Here is a 20,134-nt window from a genome sequence, read left to right on the forward strand (position 1 = left end):
TACCAGAAGTGGGGGTCTTTTTCTCTAGATGAAGTAGAGGTGGGCCTTTGACTCTCTGCAGGAAGTAGACATGGGTCTTTGTCTCTATATGTGAATTGGGTCTGTTCCTGTTCTCCTCTCCGTCAAACTGTTCGTCAAACTGCATACAGGCATAACAGAGAGGCAGGCTTTCGATTTAGGGCAGGCAAGTCATTGGACAGTGGCAGTGCGATGCATGCTGGGAAGTGAGTGAAAGGAAGTTCCTGCACCTATAGTGCTGGATGAATGCTGATAAAGATGAACCAATCACTTACTAATAGTGAGTGACAAGTCAAACATCATGAGAATCGGGATGGTCTTTGAACATGTTACACTAATATGTGCATTAAATCAACTTTACCTTATTGTTGTGGATGAGGGAAGCAAGACCAACAAATACTGTACAGTACAGCCATGTTGACTGCTGCAGCTAATCACTGACCTGAGCAGTCATACTTACAAATATTGCTAAGATCACCAGTCCCAGTAATTGGCTGCATGTACGAAAGTAAGCAAAGACCACCGGGGATCACCGGAGCATTGTCGATGGATCAATTTCTTTTTTTACTTTAGTTCCATCTTCGCCAACTCCTTTTACAAATGGCCACAAATTCAAGATGCCCACAAAGGCCTACAAGACGAGAACGTCCCCTGTGCAAGAAAAATATATGATCCCATTACTCTCCAACCATTACTTTTGTATCCCATTGCCTGGGCACCAGGAGAGCTTGCGTAGCCCTGCACATGGGATATGTGCACATTACATATGGTTTTATAAGCTATAATTGGTGGAATTGTTCTTATCGATCTATATTCGTTGAGTCTTGTGACAATGTTTCACCGTGACAATTTCCAATTCTTCCTTTAACAGTCAACAGAAACAGATCACGTACTGGACGGCACATGGGACTACTCTTTTTATGATCAGCATTAATGAGCTGTAATGTGCATTATCCACCAGAGGGCGCTGCTGAGCTCGGCTTTATTTGATGTCAGGGCTCCCATTATTCTCTCCACATGTCGTCTTTTTTCCACAATGTGCGCCCATACGGCTCTGCTAAAGGGCCATATACTGTATAATTACGAGTGCGTGAATCCACTTTAATCCTGAGTGCACAACTTGAATTTTTCAAGAACAGATCCTCACTTACCGATTATGATCATTAATGAAGTGCTGCGGGGTGAGGAATTTCAATGGGGTTTATCACAGTTGCTTACGCCAAAAAAAAAGGCTTATTAAAAGGTAAGGTGGCAGTAAGGGTTAAATTACATTGTAGCAGATCAGCCCAATCACATTTGTACAAAATAATCACGTTATCCACTTTTTTGTTTTTCATTATTTCATATCGTGGTGGAGGGAGAACGGATGGACAGTTACCGAACACCATTGATTCCACTTATCTCAAGGAGTATAATGTACTAAGAGAGGGCACTACACGAGTCTATCAGGACTCACAAGCTTTCCATATTACTAGGTGGAGAATCAGGACTCACAGGCTATCTCCATGAGTGAGCAGGGGGAGCAGGACTCACAGGCTATCTCCATGCGTGAGCAGGACTCACAGGCTATCTCCATGCGTGAGCAGGACTCACAGGCTATCTCCATGAGTGAGCAGGACTCACAGGCTATCTCCATGAGTGAGCAGGACTCACAGGCTATCTCCATGAGTGAGCAGGACTCACAGGCTATCTCCATGAGTGAGCAGGACTCACATGCTATCTCCATGAGTGAATAAACAAACAATGGCCCACCTTACAAAGCTGGACGGACCATGGTGTCTGGTCATAAGTACCAGATGCTGGACCGATTGTTGCCTACTCATATAATCAATATATTGAAAAAGGAGGAAAAATGAGTGTTGCGGCATAAAAGACATAATTTTATTTAATCAAGATTACATAATGGCAAGTACACAAAAATCACATAACATGATAAGAGATATAAAGTGCAAGGTGCCAGGTATCGGGGGGTCACACGGATGATGGATCATGCAAATTATGCGGATATAGATACTTCTCTATAGATGTAAAGGATGGGAGTTGGGATATATATCAGGAAAGTTATGCGGGGATAAATACTTAATAGTAAACTGCTCAGTGCTAGAAGAGAGCTCTGAAGCCCGAACGTGTAGATGATCCCCTTATAGTACCTATCCCAACCCCCTGACATTGATGATATTACCTATAGAACTCACCCAGGAGTGACTCGACAGGTGTGGTGATGAGGATGACGACGCACCCCGACGCGCGTTTCACCAATCTTTTTCAAGAGGCGCATGTCTCAGAGTGCACACAGGACCTTACTATATACGCCCCCGGCCGGTCATGTGACCTTGAAAACCACAGAAGCCCATAGGAGCTTGGTGGCGCGTGCGCCTGGAGCCCCGCACCCCCGCCGCACGCCCCCAAGCCGTCATGTCCCAGGCACGCGTAAGGGAGCGCGCCAAAAGGCACGCCCCCAGAGGTGCACCAGAGACATAGAGAGGACCGGGAGCGGGCACAGGGGAGCGGAGAGTCGCGGCACACGCGCACAACTCCAAATGGGAAACCATGGTAACGGCCGCTGTATTCAGAGCACATCATAAGGCGGAGGGAGGGATCGCATAGGGGAGATGGCATATCAGGCAAGATGGAGTAAGAGAATAAAAGAGGCACAAATTGTCTCCCATATATATGTATATATACATCAGTAGAAACACTGGCATGCCAACCCCATACTTCAATGGATGGAAATAGATAAATGCCCGCACATAGGGATGTAATATAATATCCACAGTTTCACATAAATAGCCGGCATGACATGAGAGAGGGAGGAAGGGGGAGGGGAGGGGAAAAGCATCTCCTAGACCTCCTCCCGCTCGAATGAGTCATGTTCCGGGTTCCATAACAAGGTCAGGGTCGGGCACTCAGAGCTTGTTGGAGTAGTGGCACTAATAATAGAAAGTGAAGGAACATAACAAGGGGTTAAAAAGGTTAAGGACCATGTGGGGCCCATTATTCTGTATGGAGGACTATGTGGTGCCCATTATTCTGTATGGAGGACTATGTGGGGCCCATTATTCTGTATGGAGGACTATGTGGGGCCCATTATTCTGTATGGAGGACTATGTGGGGCCCATTATACTCCATGGAGGACTATGTGGGGCCCATTATTCTGTATGGAGGACTATGTGGGGCCCATTATTCTGTATGGAGGACTATGTGGGGCCCATTATTCTGTATGGAGGACTATGTGGGGCCCATTATTCTGTATGGAGGACTATGTGGTGCCCATTATTCTGTATGGAGGACTATGTGGGGCCCATTATTCTGTATGGAGGGCTATGTGGGGCCCATTATTCTGTATGGAGGGCTATGTGGGGCCCATTATTCTGTAGGGAGGACTATGTGGGGCCCATTATTCTGTAGGGAGGACTATGTGGGGCCCATTATTCTGTAGGGAGGACTATGTGGGGCCCATTATACTGTATGGAGGACTATGTGGGGCCCATTATTCTGTATGGAGGGCTATGTGGGGCCCATTATTCTGTAGGGAGGGCTATGTGGGGCCCATTATTCTGTAGGGAGGACTATGTGGGGCCCATTATTCTGTAGGGAGGACTATGTGGGGCCCATTATTCTGTAGGGAGGACTATGTGGGGCCCATTATTCTGTATGGAGGACTGTGTGGGGCCCATTATTCTGTATGGAGCACTGTGTGGGGCCCATTATACTGTATGGTGGACTATGTGGGGCCCATTATGCTGTATGGAGGACTATGTAGGGCCCATTATTCTGTATGGAGGACTATGTGGGGCCCATTATTCTGTATGGAGGACTATATGGGGCACATTATTCTGTATGGAGGACTATGTGGGGCCATTATTCTGTATGGAGGACTATGTGGGGGCCATTATTCTGTATGGAGGACTATGTGGGGCCCATTATTCTGTATGGAGGACTATGTGGGGCCCATTATTCTGTATGCAGGACTATGTGAGGCCCATTATACTGTATGGAGGACTATGTGGCGCCCATTATTCTGTATGGAGGACTGTGTAGGGCCCATTATTCTGTATGGAGGACTATGTGGGGCCCATTATGCTGAATGGAGGACTATGTGGGGCCCATTATTCTGTATGGAGGACTGTGTGGGGCCCATTTATGCTGTATGGAGCACTGTGTGGGTCACTCCTGGGTGAGGTCTATAGGGGATATCATCAATGTCAGGGGGTTGGGATAGATACCATAAGGGGATCATCTACACGTTCGGGTTTCAGAGCTCTCTACTAGCACTGAGCAGTTTACTATTAAGTATTTATCCCCACATAACTTTCCTGATATATATCCCAACTCCCATCCATTACATCTATACAGAAGTATCTATATCCGCATAATTTGCATGATCCATCATCTGTGTGACCCCCTGATACCTGGCACTTTATATCTCTTATCATGTTATGTGATTTTTGTGTACTTGCCATTATGTAATCTTGATTAAATAAAATTATGTCTTTTATGCCGCAACACTCATTTTTCCTCCTTTTTCAATATCTCCAAGAGTGAGCAGGGGGAGCAGGACTCACAGGCTTTCTGTATGAGTGAGCAGGGGGAGCAGGACTCACAGGCTTTCTGTATGAGTGAGCAGGGGGAGCAGGACTCACAGGCTTTCTGTATGAGTGAGCAGGGGGAGCAGGACTCACAGGCTTTCTGTATGAGTGAGCAGGGGGAGCAGGACTCACAGGCTTTCTGTATGAGTGAGCAGGGGGAGCAGGACTCACAGGCTTTCTGTATGAGTGAGCAGGGGGAGCAGGACTCACAGGCTTTCTGTATGAGTGAGCAGGGGGAGCAGGACTCACAGGCTTTCTGTATGAGTGAGCAGGGGGAGCAGGACTCACAGGCTTTCGGTATGAATGATCAGGGGGAGCAGGACTCACAGGCTTTCGGTATGAGTGAGCAGGACTCACAGGCTTTCTCCATGAGTGATTGGCGGAACAGGACTCACAGGCTTTCTCCATGAGTGATTGGCGGAACAGGACTCACAGGCTTTCCCTATGAGTCCACTTAATAGTTATATTGCATTTGACATGAAATTACTGATTGACATAACAGAAAATGTGATATTTCTGAGTTCAGCGCCTCTACCCTGTGCTGCCTGGATCGGAGACCTGTCACATTCAATTCCTGGGACATATGACTCCTCTATACACAGCAGGTAAAGGAGTTGTCCAGGTAAAGCTAGCAGGTACATGTAGTTGCCTCTATTAGCATCTACCTGCCTGTTAGTTTTTAGGTCCATAGTAAAAAATATAAAAAAAAAAAATAGTCCTGTACAACCCCTTTAAAGCTCACTCTACGGCTATGCAGATAATAAGGCACTATACTAATACTTAGTTGCATTCTTATATAAATGTTATTATTCTAGAGGTTCAGATTCTTTCTCTAGTATTCCCCGAGCATCCATCCATAATTCTCACTAGATGCCATCTTTCTCACATTGCATATAATGAAGTACGGGATCTGGAGACAAAGGAAGGACACCCAGGATGTTTCATGTGTCATTTCATTTACAGCCCAATGACTACAGATCCATCAGGACAGTCAGTAATTCGTTTCTTTCTCCTCACTGACAACATATAATTTGCCGTACAAATGTCTTACAGAATTTTTTAATATGGTTGAAAACATTATTCATTTAGGAAACCATTTGATATTGTTGCTTTGTGGGTCTTAGGACAGTTAAAGGGATACTGTTAGGAAAACGAGGCTCTGTTCTGAAAGCAGAAAGGGGCTGGCTTAATGGAGATTGTTGTCAGTCCGGCTGGGTGGGTGGAGACCGAATACATTGGACTCATGAGGTCTTCACTCTTTAGCAGGACTCATAAAATGCTTGTTTTAATATCAGGATTATATTATACAGTCATTCTGATATGGATTTTTAAAGTAAGTGCACTAGCTTCACCAGGTCAAACAGATCTATTTAATAATGTATACAGTGTGGATTGTGAAATCTGGTGACAGAACTTCTTTAAAGACTCTATGAAGGCAATTCCTACTGTTCTATGATTACTCCCTCAGTCCTGTACCACTGTTTCTTAGGCTCCATTTATGTTTGTACTATGGCTTTTAATTAGGATGGATTTCACATACAGCAATGTCAAGCAATCGACCAATCTAATTAAATGTTTCTATGATTAAAGTATCTATACTGTCTAGAGTACCTGTGCTTCCTAGAGTACCTGTGCTGCAGAGAATATCTGTGCTTCCTAAAGTATCTATGCTGCCTAGAGTACCTGTGCTTCATAAAGTACATATGCTACCTAGAGTGGTTGTGTTTCCCAGAGTACCTATGCTTCCTAGAGTACCGGTGTTCCTGGAGTACCTATGCTGCCTAGAGTACATGTGCATCCTACAGTAGCTATGATGTCTAGAGTACCTGTGCTGCCTAGAGAACCTATGCTGCCTAGAGTACCTATGCTGCCAAGAGTATCTATGCTGCCAAGAGTACCTGTGCTTCCTACAGTATCTATGCTGCCTAGAATACCTGTGTTCCTAGGGTACCTATGCTGCCTAGAGTACCTATGCTGCCTAGAGTACCTATGCTGCCTACAGTACCTGTGCATCCTAGTGTACGTAGGCGGCCTGAAGTACCTGTGCTTCCTAGAATACCTATGCTGCATAGAGTATCTATGCTGCCTAGAGTACATGTGCATCCTAGAGTACCTATGCTGTCTAGAGTACCTGTGCATCCTAGAGTACCTGTACTGCCTAGAGTACCTGTGTTCCTAGGGTGCCTATGTTGCCTAGAGTACCTGTGCATACACGAGAGCCTATTGTTCCCAGAGTACCTGTGCATTCTAGAGTACATATGCTGCCTAGAGTACCTGTGCTGCCTAGAGTACCTGTGTACCTGGGGTGCCTATGTTGCCTAGAATACCTATGTTGCCTAGAGTACCTGTGCATACACGAGAGCCTATTGTTTCCAGAATACCTGTGCATCCTAGACTACATATGTTGTCTAGAGCAGGGTTCCCCAACTCCAGTCCTCAAGGCCCACCAACAGGTCATGTTTTCAGGATTTCCTTAGTATTGCACAGGTGATAATTACATCACCTGCACAGGCAATAATTACATCACCTGTGCAATACTAAGGAAATCCTGAAAACATGACCTGTTGGTGGGCCTTGAGGACTGGAGTTGGGGAACCCTGGTCTAGAGTACCTGTGTTCCTGGGGTACCTATGCTGCCTAGAGTACCTGTATTCCTAGTGTACCTAATTTGCCTAGAGTACCTATGTTGTCTAGAGTACCTGTGTTCCTGGGGTACCTATGCTGCTTAGAGTACCTATGCAGCCTAGAGTACCTGTACTTCCTAGAGTACCTATGCTGCCTAGAGTACCTATGTTGCCAAGAGAACCTATGCTGTCTAGAGCAGTGATTTTCAACCAGTGTTCCGCGGCACACTAGTGTGCCGCGACACATGGTCGGGTGTGCCGCGGGGAAAGTTCCCCAAACTATGGTGCCCCCTGTGCTTTGTTTCCCGGCAATGCGCTCGATGCGCAGTCACGCCTTCTTACAATGTAGGAGACGTGTACAATAACACATGCGCAAGCTTTGAACCTCGCGCGACTTAATGACGTCACCGAGGCCGGCGCGTCATCCTGAGAGTGGAGAGACTCTCGCATTTGCCCCCCACCAAGGTAATGCCCGCCAATAATGCTGACTATATGAGCTTTTGCCTGAGTATATGAACTGTTGGCAGAATACTCAGCATATGAGCTGGTACTTTTAGTACTCCAGCAGTATACTGCATATAACAATGAGAAATGTAAAATGAGAAATACTATAGTCATGAGGCTGGAGTACTACAAGTACCAGCTCATATGCTGAGTATATGAGCTGGCACTTGTACTCTGGCCTCATTGCCATAGTACTTCTCATTGTACCCCTTTATATTGCAGTATATGAGCCACATAATAATCAGCACCATATACTGTGGCGCTGTACAGTGCACATCACCACAGTATATGATGCTGATAATCATGTGCTCATATACGTGGGACTGTATTTATGAGGTTACATGGGATTGAATATATGAGGGGGTTATCCTTTTTTATTTCACTTTTTTAAAATAAATAATTTATTGAAAGGACCTCTGCCAGGCATATTTCACTCTTGAGGGCTAAAAAAGTAGCTCTTGTGGTGGTAAGAAGCTGATTTAAAACCCCCAAGAGTGAACTCCGTGAGAGTTGTATGTATGGAATAATAAATGATATTAGTACCGTTCTTCAGCAGTCATGTCCTGCTTGAATTGACTCTAGTGGCGTAGCACTTGGCAGCCGGCTCTATTCTACTTATAGAGAAAGCTGAGTGCTACGTCACTAGTGTCAATTCAAGCAGGAAATGCAGACCGTAGTAATATAAGTTATTATCACACACATACAGCTCTCGCGAAGTTCACTCTTGGGGGGTTTAAATCAGCTTCTTGTCACCACGAGAGCTGCTTTTTAAGCCCTCAGGAATGAAATATGCCTAGCAGAGGTCCTTTAAGTGTGGCAGATAATGTAATACTCTTCTATTTTAGTGTGTGGCTGCGCACACTATCTCAGCAGTGATGGAGAAGTATTTGAGAATGGAAAAGGCAAATGCCGAACAGGACCCTGGACACAATTCTAACCCAAATGAAGGCCCTAGTATGAGAGTTCGACAAAAGAAAAAAGACAAGACGGTGAGCTCAAGGCAATACAGTGAAAGCTATCTTTCATTTGGATTTACTTCCACTGGGGATGCGACAGCACCAACACCACTGTGCTTGGTGTGTGGTGAGAAGCTTTCCAATAGCGCTATGGTGCCAAGCAAACTTAAACGCCATCTCCAAACTAAACACCCTTCCGTTCAAAATAAACCGATGGAGTATTTTGTACGCTTACGTACAAACAATGAGAAAGGGGCAACTTTTTTGAGAAAAAGCACAAAGGTAAATGAGAGAGCCCTCAAAGTTAGCTACCTTGTTGCTGAACTCATAGCTAAATCCAAAAAGTCCCACACTGTGGCAGAAACATTAATACTACCAGCTTGTAAAGCTATTGTAAATGAGATGCTTGGCCCTGAAGCAGCTAAAGAGATAGCTAAAGTGCCTCTCTCTGATAACACAATTGCCAGACGGATTGATGACTTGTCTGCGGACATTGAAACAGTTGTTTTGGAAAAGGTGCGCATCAGTAAGAAATTTGCCTTGCAACTGGATGAGTCGACGGATATCAGTGGACATTGTCAGTTGTTGGCCAATGTGCGTTTTGTGGATGGTGAAGCCATTAGAGAAAACTTCCTATTTTGCAAGGCACTGACAGAAAAATCAACAGGAGAGGCAATATTCCAAGTCACATCGGAATATTTTGATAAAAGTGGACTTACATGGGAAAACTGCACAGGTGTCTGCACTGATGGAGCCGCAGCCATGGTCGGGCGCATCAAAGGCTTTGTAAGTAGGGTTAAAGAAAGAAACCCAGATGTTCTTGCTACCCACTGTTTCTTGCACCGTGAGGCCCTCGTTGCAAAGACCTTACCAGCAGATCTAACTCCTGTGTTGGATGATGTTGTGCGCATAGTGAACTTTGTGAAGACGCGACCTTTGAGATGTCGCTTATTTGCGTCTTTGTGTACAGAAATGGGAGCGGAACATAAAATCTTATTGCTCCACACGGAGGTCAGGTGGCTGTCACGCGGCAAAGTGCTGGCCCGTGTGTATGAGTTGCGAGAGGAACTTAAAATATTTCTTACAAACGAGAGGTCCGATTATTCAAAGCTGCTTGCAAGTGATGAGTGGTGTGCAAAGCTGGCATACCTGGCTGATATATTTCAATATCTGAATGAACTAAACACACGGATGCAAGGTCGAAATGAAACCTGCTTACAAGCACTGATAAAAAGAACGGATTCAGTTTAAAGGTGCAGCTCTGGCAACAACATGTGCAGGGTGGCAACCTTCAGATGTTCCCACTCACCGAGAAACTGCATGATGACAATACTGCTGCAATGTGCGAAGCGATTGGCAGACATTTGAAAACTCTTGAGGAGAAGTTATCGTTCTATTTCTCTTCAGCCTTCACAGAATGCCTTGACTGGGTTAGGGACCCATACAGCTCATTATCTGTTGCTGGAAAGGACATGACTTTAAAGGAGCAAGAGGAACTCGTTGAACTGAAGCAAGATCGCGGTTTAAAGCTAAAGTTTGCTGATCTTCCTTTGGACAGTTTTTGGTTATCTGTTGCCAAGGAGTTCCCCATTCTGGCCAACAAAGCTATTTTGACATTGCTCCCATTTTCAACCACATATCTATGTGAGCTGGGCTTCTCAAGCTTGACTGCGATAAAAACTAAAAACAGGGAGAAACTGAGAACTGTTGAGGAAGAGCTTCGTGTGTGTCTTTCCACCATTCCTGCCAGGATATCCCTTTTGTGTTTATCGAAACAGGCCCAGGTTTCACACTGAGTGAGTAAAATAAATTTAGAATCTATATTATTAACTATATGTATAATATGACTGTTTTAGTGTCATTTTGTGCTATTTTGGTTGGTGGTGTGCCCCAGGATTTTCTAAGTATAAAAAGTGTGCCGCGGCTCAAAAAAGGTTGAAAATCACTGGTCTAGAGTACCTATGCTGCCTAGAGTACCTATGATGCCTAGAGAACCTATGATGCCTAGAGTACCAGTGCTTCCTAGAGTACCTATGCTGCCTAGAGAACCTATGTTGCCTAGAGAACCTATGCTGCCTAGAGAACCTATGCTGCCTACAGTACCTATGCTGCCTAGAGTACCTATCTTGCCTAGAGAATATATGCTGCCTAGAGAACCTGTGTTCCTGGGGTACCTATGCTGCCTAGAGTACCTATGCTGCCTAGAGTACCCATGCTGCCTAGAGTACCCATGCTGCCTAGAGTACCTATGCTGCCTAGAGTACCTATGCTGCCCAGAGTACCTATGCTGCCCAGAGTACCTGTGTTCCTGGGGTGCCTATGTTGCCTAGAATACATATGTTGACTAGAGTACCTATGCTGCCAAGAGTACCTGTGCTGCCTAGAGTACCAGTGCTTCCTAGAGTACCTATGCTGCCAAGAGTATCTATGCTGCCAAGAGTACCTGTGCTTCCTACAGTATCTATGCTGCCTAGAATACCTGTGTTCCTAGGGTACCTATGCTGCCTAGAGTACCTATGCTGCCTACAGTACCTATGCTGCCTAGAGAACCTGTGCTGCCTAGAGTACCAGTGCTTCCTAGAGAACCTATGCTGCCTACAGTACCTATGCTGCCTACAGTACCTATGCTGCCTACAGTACCTGTGCTGCCTACAGTACCTATATTGCCAAGAGAACCTATGCTGCCTAGAGTACCTGTGTTCCTAGGGTACCTATGCTGCCTAGAGTACCTATGCTGCCTAGAGAACCTATGCTGCCTAGAGTACCTGTGCTGCCCAGAGTACCTGTGTTCCTGGGGTGCCTATGTTGCCTAGAATACTTATGTTGACTAGAGTACCTATGCTGCCAAGAGTACCTGTGCTTCCTACAGTATCTATGCTGCCTAGAATACCTGTGTTCCTAGGTTACCTAAGCTGCCTACAGTACCTGTGCTTCCTAGTGTATGTAGGCTGCCTGGAGTACCTGTGATTCCTAGAGTACTTATGCTGCCTAGAGTACCAGCGTTCCTAGGGTACCTATGCTGCCTAGAGTACCTATGCTGCCTACAGTACCTCTGCATCCTAGTGTACATAGGCGGCCTGGAGTACCTGTGCTTCCTAGAATACCTATGCTGCATAGAGTATCTATGCTGCCTAGAGTACCAGTGCTTCCTCAAGTACCTATGCTTCCTAGAGTACCTATGCTGCCTAGAGTACCAGTGCTTCCTAGAGTACCTATGTTGCCTAGAGTACCTGTGTTTCTAGGGTACCTATGCTGCCTAGAGTACCAGTGCTGCCCAGAGTACCTATGCTGCCTAGAGTACCTATGCTGCCTAGAGTACCTATGCTGCCTAGAGTACCTATGCAGCTGTGTTTTACAAATGTGGAGCAAGCTTATGACAAATTAGGCCACACCCTATCCATAGGCGGATTATAATGGGGACGATCTGGGCTACCGCCCGAGGCCCCGAACCTCCAGGGGGCCCGGGGCTCCGGGGTGTCTATGGCCAGATTGTCCTCATTATATGTGCGGCACCGCGGCACATACCGGCAGACAGTGGCGGGGGGGGTGCCCCCGGACCGCTGCCCCAGCAGCGGCGCACAGCCGCTGCTTCTTCTTCGGCCGGGCCAGCACTGCAGCAGTTAACTTCCCTGTGCTGGCCCGGCCACGTCACTGCTAGGAGACACGGCCCTGTGCGTGGCCGTGTCTCCTAGCAGTGACGTCACGCAGTGCGCACCCGGCCTGCACTGCTACTTACCACCGGAGAGGAGCAGGAGCCAGGAGGACTGGAGCCGAGCCGGGGGATGGTGAGTGTGTGTGTGTGTGTGTGTAGGCAGATATCATTGTGTGATGTCTGTTTATATGTATTTTTGTGTTTCAAATGTGTTTATGCGTGTATGTATATGTCTGTATATGTTTGTGTGCGTGCGTGACTGCGTGCGGCCTCCTGCTGAGTATAGATGGCGCCGTGCGGCCTCCTACTGTCTCCAGGGGAGGGCGCCGTGCGGCCTCCCGCTGTGTATAGATGGCGCCGTGCGGCCTCCCGCTGTGTATAGATGGCGCCGTGCGGCCTCCCGCTGCGTATAGGTGGCGCCGTGCGGCCTCCCGCTGCGTATAGGTGGCGCCGTGCGGCCTCCCGCTGCGTATAGGTGGCGCCGTGCGGCCTCCCGCTGCGTATAGGTGGCGCCGTGCGGCCTCCCGCTGCGTATAGGTGGCGCCGTGCGGCCTCCCGCTGCGTATAGGTGGCTACGTGTGCTCAATATTGAGTCATACAATTAATGTAAGGCTATGTGCCCACAATGCAGAAATGCTCCGGATTTTTTTTGAGCGTTTCTGCATCTCCCTGGCAGAAAAAACGCGTGCGGATTGTACATGCGTTTTTTCTGCCAGGGACTTGCTGATGTGAATCGTTCTTCACATGCATTTCCGCATGCGGGTGTCAAGCGCTTTCCAAGCGATTTTAGCATCACTTGGAAAGTGCTTGACAACTTGGTCACACTATATAAATCCATGCAACCGGCATGGATTTATATAGTGTGACCGTAAAAGAATGGTAAAAAATAAATATATAATTACCTTCTGATGGCCTGCCGACGTCAGCGGGACCCGTCACATGACTAAATGACGTCACGGCAGATCCTTTTCAGACCATCGTGAGCTGCCGGCAAGCCAGGACGCATTGGATAAAGACACCGGGGGCCATCAGAAGGTAAGTATCATATTTATTTTTTATTTTATTCTTTTTTTCACAGGTTCTATGGTAACCGGGTCCGGAGGAGAGTCTCCTCTTCTCCAAACCCGGGTACCAAACATTGAAACGCATGGATTCTGCATGTACAGATGCAGTGATGTGGATTCCAAGCGTTCCAATGCAAGTCAATGGCGGCGAAAGCGCCGCGCTTCCGCAAAATAATTGGTAGTGCTGCGGATTTTTCCGCAATGATAATCCGTACAGCACATGCGGATTATCATTGGGGAACTTGGCAGGCCTTCTACCATGCGTTTTTTAAGCGTTTGTGCAGCAGAATTGCCGCTGCAGAAACGCTTAAAAAACGCATAGTGGGCACACAGCCTAAAAAAATTATTATAATTAATATTGTGCCAAATTAATTTCACGTGAACTATCACATGATCTATCACAGGGGATCATGTGACATGTCACGTGATACATCAGGTGTGTGTGTGTGTGTGTGTGTGTGTGTGTGTGTGTGTGTGTGTGTGTGTGTGTGTGTGTGTAATCCACCCCTGACCCTATCATTGAAAACTGTCTACACTACTTTACATTAATGTGACTCCGCAATCTCCGCACTATTAATATCAACACTGTAACATATAATGGCCTCATATCTACGTCTCGCTCTGTTACTTTGGGTGGCAGTGTTTGTCAGGCTACTGATGATTCCTCCCGCACCTTAGATCACTACAGTGCGTTACAATGACAGTACGGCCGGATGAATCACTGCCTGTAAATTTCCGAGGCGTCTCGGTGTCTTTCTTGCTCGCCTTCTGGGCTCCCTGTCTGTCGTGAGAGAGATTACCTTATTGTGTATGCTCGGCTCTGTCTGTCTTCATTTTTGGAGAAAGCTTTACGCCAGTGACTCATCCAGCCTGAAGGAGACACAGGACTTTGTAATAGATCCGCTACAAGCAGAATATACAGACAGATTAGCGAATGTCATTGCGCGTTCAAGTGAAGGATGAATCCATTTAAATATTGGTCCAGGGAAAATAAAAGCAGAAATTAAAGTCCACACCCGAGATTTGGAAGCGAATCAGGTATTTCAGGTTCGGACATAGAAAATAGCCACAATGCGCTGAGCCGACATACCATCATACTTGGTGTACAGCAGCATGCGTACGTTGTGGTCATGCAATGGCTGCCTCCATATTTCCGTACCTTTCATGCATTCTAAGTAGCTGCTCTTTTTACCTTGATGATCTATAATATAGATCATCAAGATCAGGGATGTCAAACTCAAACACACCGAGGGCCAAAATGAAAAACTTGGGCAAACCAGTATACAGTATATTGGGCCCCACAAAGTCCTCCATACAGAATAATGGGCCCTACACAGTTGTCCATACAGAATAATGGGCCCCACATAGTCCTCCATATAGTATAATGGGCCCCACATAGTCCTCCATACAGTATAATGGGCCCCACATAGTCCTCCATACAAAATAATGGGCCCCACATAGTCCTCCATACAGTATAATGTGCCCCACATAGTCCTCCATACAGTATAATGGGCCCCACACAGTCCTCCATACAGAATAATGGCCCCACATAGTCCTCCATACAGCATAATGGGCCCCACATAGTCCTCCATACAGCATAATGGGCCCCACATAGTCCTCCATACAGCATAATGGGCCCCACACAGTGCTGCATAGAGCATAATGGGCCCCACACAGTCCTCCATTTATATATATAATCGTCTTATCCCATCTGTCTGTCTGTCTGTCCTGGAAATCCCGCGTCACTCATTGGTCCGGCAGCGGCCAATCAGAGCCGCGGGATTTCTGAAAAAAGATGGTGGCCGTTAGCGGCTCATCTGCGGGACGGAGCTCAGCGGCGATGCAGCCGGGAGATGACCGGCGCGAGGCGCTCATCTCCCGACCACCGGCGCCGCTGACCTCCATGCGGCTAGGGTGTCAAGGGAGGACCGGGGAGCGGCGCTGCGGGGCGGGATACTTCTGCTGCGAACGCCCGCTCATGTCCCGGGTTCTCGCAGCGGAAGTAGCCGCACAGGCAGCGGTGCTCCCCGGTCCTCACCAATAAGATTCGATGATTGGTCGCGGCGAGAGATCGCGACCAATCACTGATCTTGGCCCAAAAGTTAAACACCGCTGTGCTGATTGGTCGCGGCCGCTGCCTGCGACCAATCACCGATTTTGGCGCCACATTTAAATAGCGGACGCGACCAATCACCGATCTTGCAGACACATTTAAACACCGCTGTGCTGATTGGTCGCGGCCGCTATTTAAATGTGGCGCTCAAATCGGTGATTGGTCGCGGGCAACGTCCGCGACCAATCAGCACAGCGGTGTTTAAATGTGGCGCCAAGATCGGTGATTGGTCGTGGCCGATATTTAAATGTGGCACCCAAATCGGTGATTGGTCGGGGGCAGCGATTTTGAACAGAAATGTCCGGACCTTAGTAACACCATGCGGCTACTGTCGGGAGATCAGCGGCTAGAGTGTCAAGGGAGGACCGGGGAGCGGCGCTGCGGGTCGGGATACTTCTGCTGCGAGCAGTCGCTCATGTCCCGGCTTCACGCAGCGGAAGTAGCCGCACAGGCAGCGGCGCTGACATCCATGCGGAAGGGAGGACCGGGGAGCGGCGCTGCGGGTCGGGATACTTCTGCTGCGAGCAGTCGCTCATGTCCCGGCTTCTCGCAGCGAAAGTAGCCGCACAGGCAGCGGCGCTCCCCGGTCCTCACCAATACGATTCGCTGATTGGTCGCAGTCTCCGCACCCGACCAATGAGTGATCTTGGCGCAAAATTTAAACACCGCTGCCCGCGACCAATCAACAATTTGGGCGCCACATTTAAATAGCGGCCGCGACCAATCAACGATCTTGGCGCCACATTTAAACACTGCTGTGCTGATTGGTCGCGGCTGCCAGCCGCAAACAATCAGCGATTTTGGCCCCAAATTTAAACAATGCTCTGCTGATTGGTCGCAGACACCAGCCGCGACCAATCAGCGAGATTGGCGCCAAATTTAAACAACGCTCTGCTGATTGGTCGCGGACTCCATCCGTGACCAATCAGCGACATTGGCGCCAAATGTAAACAGCGCTCTGCTGATTGGTCGCGGTCGCAGCATAATGGGCCCCACATGGTCCTCCATATAGCATAATGGGCCCCATATGGTCCTCCATACAGTATAATGGCCCCACACAGTGCTCCATACAGCATAATGGGCCCCACACAGTGCTCCATACAGCATAATGGGCCCCACATAGTCCTCCATACAGCATAATGGGCCCCACATAGTCCTCCATACAGCATAATGGGCCCCACATAGTCCTCCATACAGCATAATGGGCCCCACATAGTCCTCCATACAGCATAATGGGCCCCACATAGTCCTCCATACAGCATAATGGGCCCCACATAGTCCTCCATACAGCATAATGGGCCCCACATAGTCCCCCATACAGCATAATGGGCCCCACATAGTCCCCCATACAGAATAATGGCCCCACATAGTCCTCCATACAGAATAATGGCCCCACACAGTGCTCCATACAGAATAATGAGCCCACCACAGTCCTCCATACAGAATAATGGGCCCTACACAGTCCTCCATACAGAATAATGGGCCCCACATAGTCCTCCATACAGAATAATGGGCCCCACATAGTCCTCCATACAGAATAATGGGCCCCACATAGTCCTCCATACAGAATAATGGGCCCCACATAGTCCTCCATACAGAATAATGGGCCCCACATAGTCCTCCATACAGAATAATGGGCCCCACATAGTCCTCCATACAGAATAATGGCTCCACATAGGGGTGGTGGTTCTGGTGTCGCGGGCCAAACATAATCACCCTGCGGGCCAGAGTTTGACATGTATGATCTATATGTAATATTATGTAGTGGGCAGGGGGTTGCCACTACTTACTTAACCACAGGATAGAGGATAAATAAATGACTGTGGGAATATTGAGTCCTTCAATATCACCATGGTACGGAGGAGTGTGAATTAAAGACCACGGCCCCCACTATCAGTATTTGGTCGGTATTTTTTCTCAGGAGTGGGATACAAGTCCAGGAGTGAGTGATAAATGCAGAACTGGTGACCGAATACTGACCAAATACTGATATTGGGGCCGTGGCCATAGGGTAATTCCCAACATTAAAACTTATAATCTATCTAAATGATAGGTGATAACTTGTGGATGGGTAGGGGGGACCCCAAATGATCCTGAAAACAGGGCTTTGAAAGAATGTAGCAGTGGGGGGCGCCACTGATTCTACTCGGTAGTCGGCTATCTCCAGCATTCCCCTAGAGAATGAATGGGGCGTCTGAGGGGCCACCGCTACATTCCAAAGGGGCATTTCAAAGTCACGTTCTTGGGATCTTTTGCGGTTGCCCCCCACACGCACATACACCAATCTACAAGTCATTTAGATAGATAATAACCTGGGAATAAAGCCCCCCCTTTACAATACTTGGCTATGGTCAATCGTTCTGCTGGCAGCTTTCTCGCTTGTCTCACAGGAGCGAGTACTGTGCCGAGCGCTCCTGTGTTCTCTACTAGGCCACGTTCACACATTCAGCATTCGGTCAGTATTTCACATCAGTATCTGTAAGCCAAAACCAGGAGTGGGTGATAAATGGAGAAGTGGTGAGTGACGTGTTTCTATTATACTTTTCCTCTGACTGTTCCACTCCTGGTTTTGGCTACATATACTGATGTAAAATACTGATCAAATACTGATAGTGTGAACGTGGCCTTAGAGAACAAAAGTATCGGCAGTCCAAAAATCAGACACATCGGATCATCATGTTTCCAATAAGGCCCCCATACATATTAGATTGTGGGATGAGCCCAACGCTAGCCGAGGGAAAACCTCTCTGAGGCTGTGCGCACACATTGCGTATTTGGTGGTGTGGCACCCCAGGGGTCCAGTTGCCACAGTGGCATTGCCTCCCTCAAAAGAGGTAATGCCATGCCTGGAAGCAAGCAGGGGTCCCCTAGTCAGGGATACTAAACATGCAACACTTTCCTGTCTCCAGACCAGCAAGGGGAGTCCCTCCCCTTGACAACTGGGATCTGGGGGTGGGGTTAGTTAGGCTTAGTGTGAGGAGTTGAAGAGAGAGGAACTGGGGACTGGAGCTGCGTGGCAGCTCACCCAGAACCATCAGCACAGAAGAACCGGACACCGGAGTCCGAGGCTGTGGGGCACTGAAGGCCCAGCAGCAGAAACCAGAAGGCAGGAGATTGCAGGTCTCCTGGCCCATCAGACGCCCGGAGGCTCAGCAGCACAGAGGGTCCAGCACTGCTACGTGGGAGCGACGCACCAGCAAGGCCTGAGCTGCCTGCCACACGGGTGAGCACAGAAACGCCGCACTCAGGGACGAGGGCCACCGCACAGCTACAAGCAGCAGGGCCAAAGAGTTTAGTGGAAAGGGAAGGCCTCCAACTTCACCTGGCAAGGAGGATTCTTTACTTGCTTCCAGGCTGCCCGGACTTCCACTTCTTGCCAGTACCCTAGTCCCAGCTTGTTTAGTCAGCACCAGTAAAGACCCTGGGACTGCACTTCCTTGTCTCTGTGTTTCTTGCTGTGCCATCAACCCCTGCACTACAACGCCCAGCACAACCTGCAATATCCACACTGCCCTGGAGCTAGCTCTTCCTGTGGAGAGCCACACCATCCCTGCTGCAGTAACATCAGCTCCAGAGAACCTGCTCCGCAGCTGCGGCTCCCTTTAGCCGCATACCACAGGTGGCGTCACAAACTCTATAAATCCCCTATACATAACCCCCTTTATTGACCGCCCTGGGCCACGGACCGGGTCATCGCCACTGTGACATTCCCCCAGCATCTAACGGCTCGGCACCGGGCACCCCACAGCCCAGGGGGCTCGTCAGTGGCCATTTTACTAAAATCCGCAGCTCTACTGCAGCTAAAATCCATGCATATTTTTGCACTTATTCATGTGTTTTTATACACGTTTTTGTGCCGCAGGAACACACAAACAATGCAATAAAGCAATGTCAAGCCAGGGGTTTAACTTGTAGATTTAGGGTCTCAACAGGAATGAATGGGTAAAATCTGCACGGCGTCATGGCAACGAAAAACATGGCGGCATCTCTAGGAGGATGACCACGCCCCCTCCGGTTTAAAGAGCTGACCACTCCCCCTACCCAATCAGCCAGCCGGCGTGGTTCGAATTCTCCTGGCCACGCCTCCTACCCTGCGCGTTCCAGCACACGCCGCGGACCTCAGGTAACCTCAGCCGCTTCCTGCTTTCCTTTCATTGGGCAAAAAAAAAAAAAAAATGTCCTTGACGTCACGTGAAAAGACCCCGCCCGCTGCTGGCAAAGCCAATACTATCTATCCACTTGGTTCAAAAAGAAATTAATCGCATCGCTCTCTGGGTAAAAAAAAGGCGTGGTTATCATATCACGTGATAAAAAGCTGATCTTTTATTGGTCGGTCAGGCGAAGGGACTGGAGTATGCATACGACATTGTTAGTAAAGGCAATCGACGGTCTGTTTAAATTAACCGTTAAACTGAAGCGCTAATGTAAAATTACGTTCACGATGAAGCCAATAGGAAAAAAGTTTAAAATATTTGATGTAACATTTCTGGAGGGACTACGTCGCTATGGTAACTAATGTCAACCCTAATTGGGTGGATTTGATAAGAGTTTCTGAAAACGTATTGGCTGTAGGGGAGTTGAGGGCGTGGTTATCGGTGATATTTATTATAGTGT

General features: G+C 48.0%; 1 long non-coding RNA gene across 2 annotated transcripts in view; it reads right to left on the bottom strand.

Moving 5' to 3' along the window:
- LOC141162283 (uncharacterized) overlaps nt 1-20,134 on the bottom strand; it is a 107,364-nt gene that overhangs the window by 86,688 nt on the left and 542 nt on the right. For both annotated transcript variants that reach the window (XR_012250757.1, XR_012250756.1), the window contains exons 2-3: nt 14,208-14,310; nt 479-669 (exon numbers count right to left, since the gene is read on the bottom strand). This is a non-coding gene — a long non-coding RNA (uncharacterized lncRNA). The remainder of the gene's footprint in view (nt 1-478; nt 670-14,207; nt 14,311-20,134) is intronic.

This window comes from Phyllobates terribilis, unplaced genomic scaffold, assembly GCF_046119375.1.
Source record: "Phyllobates terribilis strain yellow unplaced genomic scaffold, ASM4611937v1 Scaffold_9__5_contigs__length_417890890, whole genome shotgun sequence".
Taxonomy (NCBI): Eukaryota; Metazoa; Chordata; class Amphibia; order Anura; family Dendrobatidae; genus Phyllobates; species Phyllobates terribilis.